We start from the raw sequence: 18615 nt of genomic DNA on the forward strand, positions 1-18615 counted from the left end.
CATTGAAGAAAAACAAGACAGTGACTCAAGGCAGAAGCAGAGGCAGGGGCCTCAGAAGAATGCCACTTACTGGTTTGTTCCCCCTGGCTTCCTGAGCTTCTTTTCTTATATGCCCCAGGCCCAATGCCCAGGGCTGATCCGGGACTGGATCCTCTAACATCAACTAGCAATCAAGCAAATGCTCAACAAAGCACGGCTAAAGGCCAGCCCTGTGGAGGTCACTCAGCTGAGCTTCCCTAGTCCCACGTGTGACAGGGTGACAACTAGACTTTCTAGGAAAGTTAGCTCTTATCACAGACAAAAACTTACTCCTTTCCTCTTCAAATTTTCACTTTGCACATTAGAATATCTACCAGCTAATAAATGACAACATATATGCCGTGAAGTAAAACTGAATTCTTGGTGCTCCTTTCTTCTCTGTTGGCTACAGTAAGCAACATCTATCAATATCCAATATTGTGTTGTGACTACTAGGATTTCCGGAGAACAAGAAATATCTTCTTTTTTTTTTCTTTTTTTACTGGATATTCTCTGTGTTTACACTTCAGATGTTATCCCTTTTCCCCCAATTGCACTTCCCCTTCCACTGAAGTTAGTCACTCTCCCAACAACCCTCTCCCCCCTCAATGCCTTGGCATTCCCCTACACTGGGGCTGCAAATTCAAGAGACTCCAGACAAAGGCGAGGAGAAGGGAGCCTCCCAGGCCAAGCTCCTGCAGGGGGCCAAGGTCAATCTCAGACATTTGTGACAAAGACTAGAGCATGGGGTTAAGTAGATACCACTCTCCAAGCCAAAACACAAATCTGGCTGAGGCTTCTAAAGCTCACCCTAGTACTATCCTCTACTGCATATTTGCCTGAAGCCATGGGGCTCTCCTTGTGAACTCATTAGTTGGTGTTTGAGTCCCTGGGAGCCATGGTGGGTTTGGATACCTCACTCAGGATGATAGCCTGAGTTCCACCATTTGCACAGGAATTTCATGAGGTCATTGTTTTTAATATCTGAGTAGTACTCCATTGTGTAAATGTACCTTAATTTCTATATCCATTCCTCTGTTGAAGGACACTGGGTTCTTTCCAGCTTCTGACCATTATAAATAAGGCTGCTATGAACATAGTGGAACATGTGTTTTTGTTAGATGTTGGAGCTTCATTTGGGTATGTGCCCAGGAGTGGTATACCTGGGTCCTCAGGTACTATTATGTTCAATTTTCTGAGGAAATGTCAGACTGATTTCCAGAGTATTGTACTTCTTTACAATCTCACCAATAGTACAAGAGTTCCTCTTTCTCCACATCCTCAAAACATCTGCTGTCACCTGAGTTTTTCATCTTAGCCATTCTGATTCCTATGAGGTGGAATCTCAGGGTTGTTTTGATTTGCATTTCCCTGATGACTAGGGACTTTGAACATTTCTTTAGGTGCTTCTCAGCCATTCAATATTCCTCAGTTGAGAATTCTTTATTTTGTTCTGTACCCCATTTTTAAATAGGATTATTTGATTCTCTAGAGTTTACTTTCTTGAGTTTTTTGTATATATTGAATACTAGCCCTCTAGCAGATGTAGGATTGGTAAAGATCTTTTTCCAATTTGTTAGTTGCTGTTTGTCATTGTGACAGTGTCCTTTGCCTTATAGAAGCTTTGCAATCTCATGAGGCCCCATTTGTTGATTCTTATTCTTAGAACATAAGCCAATGGTGTTCTGGTCAGGAAATTTTCCCCTGTGCCTATGTGTTCTAAGCTCTTCCCTACTTTCTCTTCTGTTAGCTTCAGTGTACCTGGTTTTGTACAAGGAGATAAGAAAGGATGGATTTGCATCCTTCTGCCTGCTGAGTGCCAGTTGAACCAGCACCATTTCTTGAACAGGCTGTCCTTTTTCCATTGAATGTTTTTAGATCCTTTGTCAAAGATCAAGAGACCATAGGTGTGTAGCTTCATTTCTGGGCCTTCCATTCTATTCCACTGATCTACCTGCCTGTCTCTGTACCAATACCATGCAGTTTTTATCACAACTGATCAGTAATACAGCTTGTGGACAGGAATGGTGATTACCCCTGAAGTGTTTTAATTGTTGAAAATAGTTTTTGCTATCATTCCAAAAGAAATCGGAAAATGCACTAACTCTATGCTGAACTGAGTTGGAATTTTGATGGGCATTGCATTGAATCTATAGATTGCCTTAGGCAAGATGGCCATTTTTACTATGCTGATCCTGCCAATCCATGAGCATGGGAGATCCTTCCATATTCTGAGATCTTCTCCAATTTCCTTCTTAAGAGATTTGAAGTTCTTGTCATACAGATAGATCCTTCACTTGCTTGGTTAGAGTCACACCAAGATATTTTATATTCTTTGTGACTATTATAAAGGGTGTCAATTCTAATTTCTTTCTCAGCCTTATTATCCTTTGAGTAGAGGAAGCCTACTGATTTGTTTGAGTTAATTTTTTATTCAGCCACTTTGTTGAAGTTGTTTATCAGCTTTAGGAGTTCCCTGGTTGAATTTTTGGGGTCATTTAAGTATACTGTCATATTGTCTATAAATAGTGATATTTTGACTTCTTACTTTCCAATTTGTATCCCTTTGACCTCTTTTTGCTGTCTGATTGCTCTGGCTAGTACTTCCAGTACTATATTGAATATGTAGGGAGAGATTAGGCAGCCTCATCTAGTCCCTGATTTTATTGGAATTGCTTCAAGTTTCTCACCATTTAGTTTGATGTTGGCTACAGGTTTGCTGCATATTGCTTTTACTATAATTAAGTTTTGGGGCTTGAATTCCTGATCTTTCCAAGACTTTTAACATGAAGGGATATTGAATTTTGTCAAATGCTTTCTCAGCATCTAAAGAGATAGTCATGTGTTTTTTTTATTTGAATTATTTTATATAGTGGATTACATTGATATATTTCCATATATTGAACTATCCTTGCATCCCTGGGATTAAGCCTACTTGATCATGGTGAATGATGGTTTTGATGTGTTCTGGGATGAGTTGGGTAGCATTTCTTCTGTTTCCATTTTGTGGAATAGCTTGAAGAGTATTAGTATTAGGTCTTCTATGAAGGTCTGATATAACTGTGCACTAAACACACCATCTGGTCCTGGGATTTTTTTTTTTTTTTTTTTTTTATGGTTGGGAGACTTTTGATGACAGCTTCTATTTCTTTAGGGATTATGGGGCTGTTTAGATGGCTTATCTGATCCTGGATTAACTTTGGTACCTGCTATCTGTCCAGAAAATTGTCCATTTCCTCTAGATTTTCCAGTTTTGTTGAACATAGGCTTTTATAGAAGGATCTGATACTTTCTTGAATTTCCTCAGTTTCTGTTCTTATGTCTCCCCTTTCATTTTTGATTTTGTTAATTTGGATGCTCTCTCTGTGTCCTCTAGTTAGTCTGGTTAAGGGTTTATAGATCTTGTTGATTTTCTCAAAGAACCAGCTCCCGGTTTTGTTGATTCTTTGTATAGTTCTTTTTGTTTCTATTTGGTTTATTTCAGCCCCAAGTTTGATTATTTCCTGCCATGTACTGTTCTTCGGTGTATCTGCTTCTTTTTGTTCTAGAGCTTTTACGTGTACTATCAAGCTGTAAGGGTATGCTCTCTCCAGTCTTTTTGGGGGCGCTCAGAGCTATGAGTTTTCTTCTTACTACTGATTTCATTGTATCCCATAAGTTTGGGTATGTTGTGCTTTCATTTTCATTAAATTCTAAAAAGTCTTTGATTTCTTTATTTCTTCTTTGACCAAGCAATAATTGATTATAGCATTGTTCAGCTTCCATGTGCATGTGGGCTTTTTGTTGTTTTTGTTGTTATTGAAGACCAGCTTTAGTCCATGGTGATCTGATGGGATGCATGGGAGTATTTCAATCTTCTTTTATCTGTTGAGGCCTCTTTTGTGACCAACTATATGTTTAATTTTGGAGAAGGTACCTTGAGGCACAGAGAAGAAGGTGTATTCTTTTGTTTTAGGATGAAATATTCTATAGATGTCTGTTTAATCTATTTGGTACATAATTTCATAATTTCTGTTAGTTTCACTGTGTCTCTGTTCAGCTTCTGCTTCTATGATCTGTCCTTTGATGAGAGTGGGGGTGTTGAAGTCTCCCACTATTATTGTGTGTGGTGCAATATATGCTTTCAGCTTCAATAGTTTTTTTTTGTTTGTTTGTTTGTTTGTTTTTGTATGAATGTAGGTGTCCTTGTATTTGGAGCATAGATGTTCAAGGTTGAGAGTTCATCTTGAAAGATTTTTCCTTTGATGAGTAAAAAGTGTCCTTCTTTATCTTTTTTGATGACTTTTCGTTGTAAATTTATTTTATTCGGTATTAAGATGGATACTCCAGCTTGTTTCTTAGGACTATTTGCATGGAAAGTTTTTTTCCCAACCTTTTACTCTAAGGTAGGGCCTGTCTTTGTTGCTGAGTTTCTAGTATGCAGCAAAATTCTGGGTCCTCTTTTCCTATCCAGTCTGATAGTGTCTTTTTATTTCGTAATTGATTCCACTGATGTTAAGAAATATTAAGGAATAATGATTGTTGTTTTCTGTTATTTTTGTTATCAGAGGTAGAATTATGTTTGTTTTTCTTTCTTCTTTTGGTTTTGTTGCAAGAAGATTATTTGCTTGCTTTTCCTAGGGTGTAGTTTCCTTCCTTGTGTTAGAGTTTTCCATCTATTACCCTTTGTAGGGCTTGATTTGTGGATAAATACTGTATAAATTTGGTCTTGTCCTGTAATATCTTGGTTTTTCTATCTATAGTAACTGAGATTTTTACTGGATATAGGAACCTGGGCTGGCATTTTTGTTCTCTTAGGGTCTATATAACATCTGTCCAGGATCTTCTAGCTATCTTAGTCTTCGTTGAGAAGTCTGGTGTGATTCTGATTGGTCTGCTTTCATCTGTTACTTGTCCTTCTCCTCTTACTGCTGTTAGTGTACTTTCTTTATTTTGAACATTTATTGTTTTGTCTATTATGTGTCAGGAGAAATTTCTTTTCTGGTTTAATCTATTCAGAGTTCCATAGGCGTCTTGAATGTTCATGGTTATCTCTTTCTTTAGGTCAGGGAAGTTTTCTTCTATAATTTTGTTGAAGGTATTTACTTTTAGTTGGGAGTCTTCACTCTGTTCTACACTTATTATCCTTAGGTTTTGTCTCCTCTTTGACTCCTGGATTTCCTGGATGTTTTGGGTTATGAGCTTTTTAATTTTTACATTTTCTCTGACTGTTGTGGCAAGGCTTTCTATGTTTTCTTCTGCCCCTGAGATTCTTTCTTCCATCTCTTGTATTCAGTTGGTGATGCTTGTGTCTATGACTCCTGACTACTTTCCTGGGTTTTCTATCTCCAGGGTTGTCTCTTTTTATGTTTTCTTTATTGCTTCCATTTCTGTTTTATATCCTGGATGTTTTTTTTTTTTTTTTTTTTTTCAGTTCCTTCATCTGTTTGCTTGTATTTTCCTGTGCTTCTCTAAGGACTTGTACTTGTTTATGTGTGTTCTTCTGTATTTCTTTAACAGAGTTATTCATTCACTTCTTGAGGCCCTCTATCATCAACATAAGGCACGATTTTAAGTCCAAATCTTGTTTTGTTTTCTTTTTTTTTTCTTGGTGTGTTGGTATATATACTACTTGCTATGGTGGAAGAGCTCTGTTCTGATGTTGCCAGATTGTCTTGGTTTCTGTTGCTTAGATTCTTCTCTTGCCTCTTGCCATCTTCTTATCTTTAATGTTAGTTGATATTATTGTCTCTGAATAGAGCCTGTCTATCCTGTGTGTCTATGGACCGTGAGCTCAGAAGGGAGTTCAGAGGTGTTCAGCCCTCTATGGGCTGGCTGTGGGTTCTGATGGTGATGGGCCAGCTCTAACTCTTGGTGCAGATAGAGGCTTGAAGGGTACAGACCCAAGCGGTACTGTGATACCTGTGCCCTGAGAGTTCCTGGAGGTATCTCCCCAGTCAGGCATTGGAGAAGAGTATGTGTCATTAGTGGACTCAGGATAGAGAGCACTTCTGTGTCTCCTCTGGGTACTCAGCTCACTGCTGGCAGGCCATTAGTCCTGATGGCTGTGTGCTGGCTCTGCCTGTGGCTTCATATCTTCTTAAAAGGAAGATTTCAACAACCCATAATGACAGGTACACTCTAGGTTTGAAAAGATTGCTAGCAATCACCAGGTTGTCAATAAAAAAACTTTATAAAGAATTTTACATATGAGGTATATTCTTTTACTTTTGATTAACAAATCAGAAATTTGAAGCAGATGCTTGAAATTACTTTTTAAAGAAGATTCAATTTTAAGTACCATATGGTACTGGGATCTGAACTCTGGCAGGTGGCTCCCAAGTCATCTTGGAACTACAGTGCCACATCAGAGCAGTCATGCAAGAAATAAAATCTTCTATTTTAGCTTACTGTGCATAAGATAGAACCTTACAAATATAAAGCCAAATGTACAAATTACTTTAATCTTCTTTTTACTGTTCCATTTTACATAAGAAGTGGTATGGTTCTATTTTCTATCAGGGGAAAACTAGTAACTTTTTTATTATTATCAATTATTTTATTTACATTTCAAATGTTATCCCCCTTCCTGGTTTCCTCTCTACAAACTCCATACTCCATCTCCCTTTCCCTTGAGTCTAAGAGGGTGCTCCCCCATGAACCCACGTACTCCTGCCTCACCCCTTTACCATCTTCCTTCTCTGGGGCACCAAGCTTCCACAGGACCAAGGACCTCTCCTCTCACTTATGCCAGATGAGGCATATGTAGCAGGAGCCATGGACCCAGCTATGTATATACTTTGGTTGGTGGTTTAGTCCCTGGGAGCTCTGAGGGGTCCAGTTAATTGATACTACTGTTCTTCCTATGGGTCACAGTCTTCTTCATCTCCTTCAGCCCTTCCCTTAACTCTTTCATTGGGGTCCCTGGGCTCATCCCAAATGGTAGGCTGTGAATATCTGCATCTGTATTAGTCAGGTGCTGGAAGAGCCTCTCAGAGGACAGCCATATGAGGCTCCTCTCTGCAAACACATCTTGGCATGAGCAATAATGTCAGGGTTTGGTGTCTGCGGATGAAATGAATCACATGTTTGGGCAGTCTCTGGATGGCCTTTCCTTTAGCTTCTGTCCCATTTTTGTCCTTGCATTTCCTTTAGACAGAGAAAATTCTGAGGTAAAAATGTTGAGAAAGTGTGAAGCCCTATCTCTCCAATGGGGGTCATGTCTATCCTTCCGGTTCTATCACCCCACTGCTGTATATTTCAACGAATGTCATCTCCATTAGGCCCTAAGAGCCTCTGGCATCCTTGTCATCTGGGACTTTTCTGTGGTTCCCCAAATTTCTTACCCCCTACTGCTATTTATTTCTATTCATTCTCCTGGCCATCTAGACTTCTCTCCTTTCTCTTCCCATACCTGGTCCTGCCCCCCTCTTTTTCCCTCCCCTCCCTTCCTCCCTCCCTCCCTCCCTCTGGCTCTTCTTATTTTGTTCTCCCTTCTAAGTGGGAAAACCCACTATCTTAAAGCTACTTGTCTGTGCATCTTACACTCATGCTTACTGATCAACATTCTTTCATTTGCAATAAAAATGAAATAAATTGACATGATTTGTCTTCATTAGGAAGCAAATACACAGCCACAAGAAAATCTGAGTAGAATATTTAAACAACTACATGGATAACAAATATTTGGCGAATGCTTTTTTTCCAGCCCCAAAACACATATTTTTGTTTACTTATGTTCTTTTCATTAATTTTCTTGTTCTTTTAGTTAATTTTATTTATTTATTTTCACTTTTTTGATTAGATACTCTGTATTTACATTTGAGATGTTATCCCTTTAACCAGCCCTGATCCCACCCTCCTCCCCCTCCACTCACCTTCACAAAGATGCACTCCCTTCTGATCCCCCTCTCCACACCATACTTTTTACTTTTCATGGGTGTATATTACAAAGTAGGTTTGTCTGAGAACCAGCCATCCTTTAAAGTAAACTTTTATGGGGCTGAGGTTGCATAGCTTATTGGTAGGACTCATACTTAAATACAAGTGGCTCCATGTATACGCCTAATTCTGTAATGAAACCTAAAGAATAACACATATTTTGTTAATATGTTATTTTGGGGATATTTGCATATATACTTTCTATAAAACATATACCAAATCCATGTGAGAAGAGGCTTTTGCTCCAGAGAGAGCAGGTTTTCCCTTTGTAGGGGAATGACAAGGCAATGGTGTGGAGAGGGGACAGGCTTTGAGGTCCCCTATGCTCAAGGCTATATCCAGTATGGAACATGGTCTCTTTCTGCTGCCTGCAGATCAAGATCAGCTCCTTCTCCAGCACCAAATCAGCCTGTATTCTGATGACAAGTTACCCACCATGATACCTCGGAACCTGAGCCCCAGTTCTTTTTCTTTGTAAAAGTTGCTATGTCTCTTCCTAGCAATGAAACCCAAACTAAGACAAAGCTTTTGTTTTTAAATGGGTACCTTTGTTACTATAACTTAAGTCCCACAAAGACACACTTCTTCCAACACAGTCACATCTAATATGAAAATGCCACACTTCCTAATAGTGCTATTCTCTATGGCCAAACATTCAAACACATGAGTCTATGAGGACCATTCCGATCAAGCCACCTCAAGCTTTACTTCAACTATTGACACATATTAATTAAGAAGGCAATTTTACAGAAAAGAAGCTATAGAAGTAGAATAAAATATTATCAGGTATCAAGAAAGTCATTTCATCTATTGCTACAAGTTATAACAGTTAAGTTTATCTATTCTAGAATTTTATGAATAATAACTTTGATTCTGAGATGCCAGAAGTACTTCTTGGGGTTTAGGTCATGCAACACAGTATGACAGTACCTACTTCTCTTCATATACATGCACTTTGACCCAGACTCCTGTGCATCTTCACTGCAGAAACAAGAACATGATAGATATGTCAAATTATCTATAAAAGTCCTAGGCATAAATTGGAAAAGCCTAAGTGGACGCTAGTGTTATTTCAATATATTCACACTCTGGAATACTACATGGCAATAAAAGTGGACAGATTTTTTCTATATGCTAAGACAGAATTACCACATATACATAAAGGAAAGAAACAAACATGAATTTATAAGCATTATGAGTCTGACTGCATAATGTCTAAGATCATGTTAAAATAAATGATGGAGATTAAAATCAGGAGAGTAGGTTCTCTGCGAGAAGTAAGAGTGGTTACTGCAAGTTATATAGAACATTCATAATGTTATCTATGAGATACAATTAGGAGAGTTATGTTTTCCACGAAGTTGAATCCAAAGGTTCTTAATGAATTAACGCATTTATAGAAAATAGTGTCTGTGTGGTGACTTGGAAAATACCTACATTAAAACCATCATTTTAGCTGTCATCAAGTATTACCTGCCTTTGCACCTTGCTCAAATATCACCTTCAGCTTTACTACCTATTACAATCACTGTTGCTTTGTTTTTCTTGATTCGTAATTATTCACACTAGGCTGTTCTCTTCTCTGGTAGACACTTGGGTTCAGGCCCATCTCTCAAACAGAGACAAGTTGCTGGTAGCTGCTAAGATGTTACCAGGTTGGAGTTAACCTCATATGCCCAAGCATCCCTTTCAGAAGCTTTCATAATCTTTGAGCTGTTTAATTCATTCTCATGGCTTCTACTTTTTTGTGGAATCAATTCTCTTAACTGCATTTTTATGTTAGATAGTTTATTTGATTAATGTCTGTAGACACTCGTGGTTAATTATGTAATTAATTGGTAATTAACATAGACATTAATTACTAGACTTGAAGCAGATGCTCACAAACATTGCGTCTCTTTACCATATATACCTAGTAATGAACAGAGATTATACAGTAATATAGTTCTCAACAAATGTTTGTCAAATGAATAAAGTAAAAGATAATGAAGTCAACCCCCCCAAAATATTATTATAGCATTAGTGAGCTTCCCTATACTACAGGTTTAGTTTTTACAAGTTCTCAATAGTGAATTTACAACTATTTGCATGTTTTGTAAATTGTCATTAATATTAAAATATAGAATCATCCAGCAGGTTAATCAGCTCTATTCTCTAAAGAATGGTGTTTTGCACCAACTAAGTCTTCTTGTCTGATGAGATTTCTTTAAGTATTTTATGTTTTGGTTTGTTTTTAAAATAGCCATATAAGCATTGGAAATTGAGAAAACAAAATTCTGTATCATGGCTAATTAAGTGCTGCTTAACAAACAAACAAACAAACACCAAAGCAGTTTTCCAAATTTCAATCAGATACTAATAAGATAGAAACTTGAATGTTTTGTTTTATTTCTAGCTCTTATTGTCTTTGTCATCAAAGAAGGACATACTATTGTTGTTAAAATAACCTTACTGGCTCAAATGTTTCATGTTAGTTTCTAGCTGATGATGCTGTTTGAGAAGGTCCAGTAACCATTGGAAGGTGGAACCTTCATGAAGGATATCATTGGGATTGGGCTTTGTGGATTTGCAGCCTGGACTATTTCCTCCTCTGTCTCTGCTTGGAGAGGAAATGTGATCATTGTACTTGTGCTTGGTAGGCATGCTCAGCAGTCTGATTGCTAGGCCTTCCTGACCATAGAGGACTACACTGCTTTTGAAATTTTAATCCAGAATAGACTGTTTTTCCCAAAGTTGCTACCTTTCAGGAATGCTTAATCACAGAAACAGGAATCTCACTAACATTGGCATAAACCTAAAGCAAATACTTTAGTATATTAAGTTTTAACTGATGTTTCAGGTCATTTTTGGCACAGTTTTTATTAAAAACTGGTACACAGTCTAGCACCTAGTAATACAAAGGGACAAAAGTTATATAACCAGAGACACAAACTGATCTAATTCAAAGTATAGGTCACTAGTTCTATTCATTCTAAAACTATTCTGCTAAAAGTAAACAATTTAAACAATTTTTAGCATCCTAACATTACAAGAGTTTAGAAACGATAGCTAATGCCTGGTTGATGATACTTCCATCTGTCAAATAATGTTTGTTACTGAGCTATGATCATCATTGTCCAATTTTAGACATAAGCTTCCACACTGACTATAAGGTGAACAGATCAAGATCATTAAGAGTATCTTCAGTATATCAATGACTGGTTCCTCCACCTCTGGAGGACAGTGTCCTATGCCAGTGCCAAGATAAAGCATCAGCACTTGAGTATTCCTCAAATCTTACAGGTAGCCACGTACGAGGGCCTAAGGGCTTTCATTTTCTAAAATAGACAGAGCTTATAAAATGTTCAACAGTGGTGACAAGACTCCTGCATTGTGGGTCATTTGTTTTTCACATAAAGTGTACTCGGCTCCTGGTTCCTATTTGCCCTGTCTCTTCAGCCCTTTCTCTGTACTCTGTTACAAAAATCAAATCACCTTTGGGGAAGAAATATTAAATTCACTTATTCCTTCACTATCATAAGAAATAGCTTTGAAATATTAACACAACCCTGAAGCTTGAGTTCAAGGCTATCTGTGACTCTCCTATCCCTCCCTCTCACACATTCCACATCTCTCTACCTCCCAGAAAGCACCACTGGGGAATGGCAGCTATCAGAAAACACATGTTCCTTCCTTTAGGGACATACGATTCTAAAACTGAAGTAGATCTAAGGGCATCCTTCAGCCATTCCTTTTTATTTCCAAACAATGTATAACTTCTCACACATTTATCTATTTCTAATACTACCAAGTCTACTGGTTAGCTGCCTGTTATGGTTATAAATACCCATAAGTCAGCTTTAGAACAGGCAAGGGTTATTTTGTCTCACACGTTTAGCCATTTCAGCCAATGATCAGGAAGCCCCATTGTGTATCTACTGAGAAAAGGCAGCAAGCTGACTGTTGTGTGGTGTCTGCACTGGGGCAGAACCCACTCACTTCCTGGTATCCATGGAGCGATAAAGCAAAAGCAAAGAGATACCAACTTCCTACAATCTTCTTTAAGAACATGGCCCCAAGAAACTTGAACCTCACTTTAAGCTATATTTCTTAAAGTTGCTACTGCCTACCAAAAGTCGAAGACTAACTCTTTCAATGTGAACTTCAACCACACCATTGAGTCTCACACTACATCTTAACACAGTATTCTGCAGCCCAGACTACCTGGCCACATGTCCAACCAGTCTGTTTTCCTTCTGTTACATATATGCTCTCAAAGTACAATGGGTAATTTTGTGTCTTATATGTGCTTCCATACTGAATCTAGTAGTTAATTTAATGTTACAACAAAACTTTTTTAATGGGATAGTCATTTCCAATTACTCCTCTAATCACAGGAAGTTGCAATTTTGTGAGAAAGGCAGCCAATAATGTTCTCCCCATTTGTCCTTCGGTTCAGTTATATAATACAATACTACACACTACTTACATTTCTGAGCAGTTCCTGTTGCCTCATCAATTTCACTTGAAATGCTGTGAGTACGGGCCAGTGGAATAGTCTTTGAGCAAGGATTTCAGAACTTATCCAAAAACCCTCCCTACTTTCTCCACACCAAGTTCTGGTTGAGAAACTACTGGATTACAAATATGAGTTAGATGTTTGTCATTTCCACCCAAATAAGGTACACTTTCACCCAATGCTGAAGCAAGCCCTCTCTTTTCTAGACTTTCAGGATAATGAATAAAGAAGATGCTAGCACATAATAAGTATCAGAATTGCTCCCTATGATGCTGAATGCATTTTCCCCAGGATGCTAACAGACTCTCTACTGATCAGGAACTGTTTGTTTTATCAGCCATGAGTCCTACCCTTTCTGTGAGCATATACAATTCATGAGTGCATCACTGATAACATTGTTCTTACTTGCAGGAGACTAACAAGAAGTTTATCATAACCCAAGTCAATTTAATTTAATATTCCCTTATTTTCTTAAAAATTGTTCTTGCTAGCAATGCAATCCAGTGATCAAAAAAAAAAAAAAAAAAAAAAAAAAAAAAAAAAAAGGTTAAGTGGTTAAGTTTGCTGTTAGAAGCATGACTGTATTACCTCAGGAAGTTTCTTGTTATTTAAATAATGACTCAATCAATTAATGTACACAGCATGTGGGCAAGGCCTCTGTGTACCACTTCACACAATAACTAAATTTCTATTGCTTTGTTCCCTGAGATTATTTATTTATTGGATAATAACTAGGCTGCCCCCAAAACCACTATGTCTATTCAAATATGCTATATCATATACAGATTTTTCCTATTAGAAATAAACTGCAAACCAAGTTCTAATATAGACTTATTCTCTGAAAATGATTAAGTGAGAGACGACTTGGTTTGATTAGTCCTTGTGTGACTTGCTCATTTCAGGAGTGTCCTTTATTCCTTTCCTTTCCTTCTGATGTATTCCTTTATGTAACTTTCGTCTCTAATATTGCAGCGACAACTGGTAGTACTATGGCAAAATATTTAAAAATCCCTTTCAACTTATAACATTTTCTGCCGAAGAAAATCTCTCTTAATACTATATTCCTAGTCTTTGCAGAAAAGCCACCCACCAGAGGTTCTGAAGCAATCCTGTTTGTACACGTGTTTAGTCTCAGACATTTTGTTCTGTCCCCAGAATTTCTCTCATGGGATCAAATCGTGATATATGTAAATTCTCCTGGAAATCTTATACAAACCTCACAAGAATTTGGGTATTACAACCTTCAATTTCTCACTAAAAGTTGAAGCTTTAGAAGTTATTAAGTTCTTTTGCAAACTGGAGAGTTAAGTTCAGATTCCGGTGTGGTTTTTTGAAACCATAATTGTTATACTAGATATTACCTTTATGAAAAGAGTAGGAAGTCATTCTGATTTTAATTTCATTCACATGCCTTTACATGTGGCTATACTTTAATAAGAGTTTTTCTAACCGGAGTAAAAAGGACTACTCAGTTTATCAGAGCCGCCTGCCCTCAACCCTGACCTCCCTGTCTAATCTGTGATCAGATCCTGTGCTCTCCAATGCACTTCACCTTTAATTATCTAGCTGGAAGATGTTTGTAATGTGACTCACTCTTTGTGCTAACTGACCTACAATCACCATGTTTCCGTTTTTAACTGAAAAGTTATTCCAAACAACAGTTACGAAACGCTCAAAAGCATTGGTGGGTGACTTACTGAATGTTTATTTATGTGAGTTAATGCTCAATTTTAAATGTTGCTTGGAGTTTCTCTGTGATTCTAGTTAAGATATGACCATTACTGCGGGAATGGTTTGAACAAATATTTCTCTGAAATATAACAGTCAATAAGTCCGTGAAAAAAAGGTCAGTGTCACTAGTTATTGGAAAAAGGAAAGTCTCACCTTAACTAAAATGGCTATAAGTAAAAAAACTAAAGTCTGCATCAGGGAACAGGTATGGATGCAAATTAGTACAGTGAATAAGGGAGAGAGCATGAGGGAGCTTTAAGAGTAAAATCAGATCTACCATGTCAACTGCCAATAGAACTCCAAGGCATGTATACAAAGCAAATTTAATGTCTGCACATCCAGGGTTGTCTAGTACCATGAATTACACCATTATTTATCATTATATATCTATGACTATTACCTGTGAACATATGTATATATGTACATTCTTAGATGATAGGGGCACATTAGTGGAAAATTATTTAACCATAAAAGGAATGGAGATTTTTTTCATTTGTGCCATGGAACAGACATATGGTGAAGGGGGAAAGGAAGATCTTGACACAGGAAGATGAAGTGAGTGTTCTTGGTCAGACTTGGGAGCAGGCGAGGCAGTTAGATAGGAGAAAGCAGAATAATGGCCACTTGGGGCTAGGAAAGGTGTTAAACTAGAAGTCCCAGCAGAATTACAGAGGAATTACGTGTCTTTCTCCATCACACAGCAGGATAACTACAGTTTACAGCAACCCACTATATATTCATAAAGCAATAGAAGATAACATATAAATTTCATATACATACACACATACATTCCACCCCCATGCATATATGCATATATTTCAAGGAAACAAAACTGATAAACGTTATCATTTCACTTTGTATATATGTATCTAAATTTTGATTATATTTCATAAATAGGCACAGTTAAAATACATCAATTAACTAAATAGATAAAGGCAGTATCATATCAAAACCAGATATCACACAAGTTCATACATCTTAAATTTAAGGATTCCTAAGGTCGATATTTTTGAATTTTAGAAGATGATAGGAAGATTGATCTTCTCTATTTTATAAATGATCAATTCTTCCTCAGTCAGAAGTTAAAACGGTAAGAAAGTATTTAATGAAACCCTGCTTTGTTAGCAGAAGGAAGAGAAAACAAAGTGAACCGTGGCCATAAACTCTGAAGTACTACTGCTTGCCACTGATCCCCGAGGCAAGCAAACCTCTCTTCAGAATCATGTTGACTGCACTGAGAAGCCTGTACCATGAGGACTCCTTTTGTTAATGAACTGAACAGTCAATAAATTGCTCTTTGGTGTTGGTACAGCCTTTCTAGTAGAAAAAACAGAAATGTGGTTAAGAGTAGTTTTCATAAAACCTCTCAAGTATTACAGTGTATATACTGCTTGAAAAACTAAGCAAGAAAAATTAATTAAAACAGATTTTGAAAAACATTTGTGTAAATGTTTTCTTTTAATGCATTAAATATGAATCTAGGTACCTCTTTCTATATAATGCTATTATTATATGAAAGTAGGAAGTGCCATTCATTTGATTCTGAACATCATGGTAGGCTTTGACCATTGACTTTATGAAGCTAAATGGTATCCTGTTTTGTTTGTTGCTATGGTAAAATAACCTGATCAGGGCAACTTGATACAGGACTTCACTTCAGGCCACAGTTCTGGGTTCCAGTCCATTGTGGCAGGGAAGCCAGGGTGGCTGCTGCTCACTTTCAGTCAAGAACAGAGGGAAAAGGTTTCTGCATCCTTCTTTCTCCTTTTTTATTCAATCTTGGACCTCAAGCCAAAGGATGGTGCCAGCCAGAGTTGGCATAACTCAATTAACCGAATCATTAAGATAATCTCCCATATTCATGCCCAGAGGGTACTCTACCTTGCTCAGTCATTCCTCATGGACATGCCCAGAGGCTTGTTTCGCAGGTGGTTCTCAATCCTGATTTACCCACTTGGAAAATTAACTTAGACAGTTGTCCTCATGGAAACTTCACTCAGTCCATCGTGACTCCTGGAAATCGTTACCTGTGTCTTCACTGATGAAATACATCACTGCACGCACACCTCTGATCAGTATATACACAATGCGTTTCTTAAGTTATAAGTTTTCATTTAGTGTAACTGAAATTACAATGTTAAACTGCCCTTTGTCCAAGCAGCCCTCGGACTCTGGGTAGTTTGGCAACTTCAATCTTCCTTCATTTCCTCATCTTCACTCAGTTGCAGTAAATCATCTTGTTTCCAGGGAGAAAGGGAAATTGCAGGTGTCAGATGGACATGCCTTTATTTTTCTGTCTCTCCTCTCTAAATTTAGAACATTCTGCCCAGAGCCAGCTAACTAACTGCACTTTCACGTTGTTATTTCCAAAACTTTGGATCGTGTTCAATCAGCTTTCTCATTTCTGATCAATACCTTCAATAACTCCTCCGCTTCCACAGTTTAGAACCATATCTAAAGCTCTCTGATCTTACAAAGTTTCTGTCCAGCCCTCTCCTACTCCTTACCAAGACTCCATGGGGACTTCTCTCTACCATCACAGCGCTCTATTAACACAGCAGTCTGCAAAACCTAGAGTTTTATCTGTTTTCTAGAGGAGGAAGCTGAGGCACAGGGAGGCCAAGTCTAAATCATACAGTGTGTGAGCTTTCCTGCTCATGAGCCCTGGTTCTATTGCATGTTGATGATCTCCACCTTTTGACTGTTACTATCTTTCTGTTGCTATGGATGAGCTGCATTACTGCAAACTCCAAATCTATCAACTCTGCTTAACTTTCAAACTTCCACTGACTCCACATCACTTACAATGAAGGTCTGCATATCCCTCAGAAAGCATTCATGGCTTTCCACAACTGCTCCCACCCACACCCTCACCCTCACTCTACTTATCCTTGAGTGCAGTCTAGTCACAACATACTTGAGTGGCATGTGGCATACTGTGAAACATTTGTGCCACATGAAGAATGCAGCTCTGGTCAAAGAGTCATCCATCTTCCCTTGAGAAGTCATTTCTCATCTGTCCCCACTGCCTACCAAGTGTGTTCTGAAAGTCCAAACCGACCTTCCCTCTTGTATATTCCCACAGCACTGGTTAGAAGAGAGTATCTGTAGCACACAATGCAGGGCTATACTGCAATCTGTCACCTACACTGTGAGTGCCAGTGGAGCTGGCCATTCCTGCATTGATGCTGAAGATGGCTGTCGCTCAAAACCACTGCTGAAGGGGCAGACATCTTCCTTAAGCAATATATTCTTGGGTATAAACTGTCTATTAACATGGCAAATATGGTAGCACAACCTGAATCAGTTTGCCTAACATGTAGCCATACAAGAAGGTATTTTACTTAGCTGTGAATAAAGATATACATCTTTCTTTGTTAAGGTTCTAGTGAATAAACAGCTCTATCTGCTTATTCTGCTTATTGAAATATCTGCTTCAATAATTACACCAAAGTAAAGAAAGCAAAATAAATAAATAAATAAATAGTCTTGTCTTTAAGGCACGGGGTTTGTGCACAAATAATCAATGTATTATAAATATTATAAAATAATCTCATGAATCAAAGAGTAAAATTTTAGAATCAACATCTCCTGAGCACCACCAAGTTTATCATGTCCACAATACAGGCAATGGAACCAAGGGTGGTCCTTTCCAAGAGCCTTGTTTATTGCAAGCATAGGTCCCATGGGGCTGTATGCTCATGGGCTCATTAAGTCAGAGGTTCTTGGGTGCTCCCCCTTCCCTCGGCCTCCTAGCTGGCAGGCACCACTCAGTTTTGTGAGAGAGTACTACAGGTAAACTGCAGAAGCAGATATGAACAGCAGGAGAAGATATAACTAGAATTCTGCAACACTATAAAGGTTTGTTTCCTTCACAGGCATGTATTCTTTGTTCTACTGAGAGAAAAGCAGACAAAACAAACAAACCCTCAAATGGTTCAAAATACAGCGTGGAGAGGATGCAGGGCAATGTAAGGCTGGCTGTGTGGTACTGAAGCAATACGCTACTTTATATGCTACAGACGAGGGAGTGCTCAGCTAAATTACAGCAAAGCCCAACTGTTGAATGCCCTAATTTATACTAAGTTCATGTGTGTGTGTCCACGTCTTAGATTGGTCTCAAACACTGTATCCTCCTGCCTCAGCCTTTTCATAATACTGTCTGACAGAAATGTCACCAACTTGCCTGCACTCTGTGTCTGCACAAACTGTGGCCTAAAGTTCAGAGTTCAAAAGAATTCAACATTTAATACAGGTAATGAAAAGTTGCTGCAGAGCCAGTCACCAAACACCAAAGCAACACCGATGCTGCTGCTGTAGACTAAACAAAAGCAGGAGTCGCTGCGCCTTTAAACTTTTACTGTTTTTCTAGCCTCAAACAGGAAAAGCATTTTGGAAATACAGGGTTCATTACAGAAGTCCTTTCAACCATTGTCAGAACTCCTGGT

At 38.1% G+C, this 18615-nt stretch overlaps 1 protein-coding gene across 1 annotated transcript in view; it reads right to left on the reverse strand.

The window, feature by feature from the left end:
* DPH6 (diphthamine biosynthesis 6) overlaps window positions 1-18615 on the reverse strand; it is a 117244-nt gene that overhangs the window by 57869 nt on the left and 40760 nt on the right. The gene's annotated exons all lie outside the window — the stretch shown is intronic.

Source organism: Micromys minutus (genome assembly GCF_963924665.1).
Source record: "Micromys minutus genome assembly, chromosome: 17".
Classification (NCBI taxonomy): domain Eukaryota; kingdom Metazoa; phylum Chordata; class Mammalia; order Rodentia; family Muridae; genus Micromys; species Micromys minutus.